Genomic DNA, 2,345 nt, shown 5'->3' on the forward strand with positions numbered 1-2,345 from the left:
TATGCTTTTAAATCTGATTCTTGCTTTTCAGGTGTGTTGGGGTATCCAGGACTGACTGAGGTGGGAGTGCTAGGTTCTGATGATGGTGAGTGATCTTGGTTTCTGTTAGTAAGATTTCTACATTTGTCTTTCACCATCTGGTGATCTCTGGAGTTAGTTGTTATAGCTGTCTCTGGCTGGAGCTTGTTCCTTCTGTAATTCTGTTAGCCTCTGTCAGCAGTCCTGGGAGTCCAGCTCTCTCCTGAGTCTCAGTGGTCAGAGTACTCTCTGGAGGTCACCTGTCCTCTGACAGGGAAGGAGAGCAGATATCTGGAGCTCATATCTGCTTCCTGGCTGAAGATGAAGGCCTGAAAGGGGGCCTGTCCCAGAAGCTCTGTTGCTTCTGCAGTCTGCAGGCTCTCCTGCACAGACTGGTCCCTGAGGGATCTGGGATACAAGATGGCTCTCTCACCTGCTCCAGTGGTTAGAGCTGTCCCTGGTGGCCACCTGTACTCTGGCAGGGAAGGAGTACAGAGGTCTGGAGCTCAGATCTGCTTCCTGGCTGAAGATGGAGTCCCAAAACGGGGCCTGTCCCAGAAGCTCTGTTGCTTCTGCAGTGTGAAGGCTCTTCTGCACAGACTGGTATCTTACATTTTACGTTTCAAAAAAAAATTATCATGAAGGTGAAGGCATGGCAGCATGTTTGGAAAATCAGAATCACAATGTATCAGTAGTCAGAAAGTAGAGAGAGAGCAGTAACTGAGGTCAAGCTATAAAATTCAACACTCTCCATCAGTGCCCAATAATCTAGTTAAGTACCACATCCTCTAGGTTTCACAGACTTCCAAAATAATGTCACTATCTGTGGATGGAGTGTTTGAACACCTGAGCCTAAAGGAGATTTTACAATCAAAATAGATCAGGTAGAGAATATCTATTCTTGTGATCAATTTAAATGATATATCTTTGCATTTATGTCACTTTTCAACTTCTCTCAGACTTCATGTAATATGTCTGATGCACATCTTTATGTAGTAGTACTCTATACTAGAAATAACAGTCAATAATTTTGAATTCTAGATGATGTCCTTTTATAATTTGAATATGACTATTTTGGGGATTGAATTAAATGATTTTGATTTTAAAGTTCATGTAGAAAATAACTATAAGGCATTCTCACGGAGGCTCTGTGGGTCCGGCAGCCGCCGGCACTTTGAGCTCAGGACTCCGGTGACCTCATGTTCCTGCGCTGCGTGGATGCCCGCCACCGGTGAAAGAAGGAATCCCTCAGCTGCCCTTGGTCTCCTTTTGTTGGCCTGCTGCTCTGTCGCTGTGGAAGGGGCTCGTAGGTGTCGGGCTCTTTGCCCTAGCCCACGCTGCCTTTTCAGCTGCGCAGCATCGTTCTTATATGCGACTAACAGAAAAGGAAGATGAATCACTAGCAATAGATATAGTTCTTCAGACGCTTCTGGCCTTTGCAGTTACCTGTTATGGCATAGTTCGCAGGGGAGTTCAAAGAAACGGATGCCACTTCAGAATTAAAGAATAAGACATTTGATACCTTATGGAATCACCCATCTTTTTGTGTGTTTAACCATCGTGGTTGAGTGCTCTTCTGGCCTTCAGATGCAACAAATTCTTCAAACCTAGATGCATTGTCCTCTAACACATCGTTGAAGTTATGAAAGTTTGACTCACTGCACCGTTAAGCTTTTTACAAATTAAATAACAGGACAGACACAGAATTGAGTATTGGAGTTTGGGGTGTAAAACACTCGCCCCAACATCAGTATTTATATTGCCATTTAAGAGCGAGTTAAAATAATCTACGGCCCATGTTTATATATTATTGATCCGATCAAATGGAGTATGAGTTATCTGTGAAATGAGTCTTTGAATTTTCGTATTGAGGTTTTTTTGATGATAATTCCCCTGTTTTGTAAAAGTCACTGTTTAAAACATAATTCCCTGAAAAAATGTTGGGACTTTTGTAATTATTTATTTTCATAGATTTCTTTTCTTTTGCACTACAGTTTTTAGGAATCCTGGAAATACCATATACCATCTGTGTTTTGCAGCACAAGAATCAAATGGTCTTCAGTTCCTATCAGACCAACTTCTTTAAGAAGACCAAAATGGTGACTTGACAGTTTTTCTTTGGTCCCGTAAAAAGTAACTCTACTTTTACAGATACTTGCCAATTTTTACTTTATTAATGGTTTCTCTCCGGACTTCACTCCCTGATACTGTCTAACATAAACTGTCTTATTTCATCATTTCTAAGATTCTGTGTGCAGTGAGCAATTTTTGTGTCAGAACTTCTATCATAACATTTATATTTAACAAGTTTATCTTGCTGTAAAACT

The 2,345-nt window shown here is 41.3% G+C and overlaps 1 pseudogene; it reads left to right on the forward strand.

Moving 5' to 3' along the window:
* Positions 1-1,062: 1,062 nt before the first annotated feature.
* LOC110314466 lies at positions 1,063-1,688 on the forward strand (annotated as a pseudogene).
* Positions 1,689-2,345: the final 657 nt, after the last annotated feature.

The sequence above is a fragment of the Mus pahari genome, chromosome X (genome assembly GCF_900095145.1).
Source record: "Mus pahari chromosome X, PAHARI_EIJ_v1.1, whole genome shotgun sequence".
In the NCBI taxonomy this organism is placed as follows: domain Eukaryota; kingdom Metazoa; phylum Chordata; class Mammalia; order Rodentia; family Muridae; genus Mus; species Mus pahari.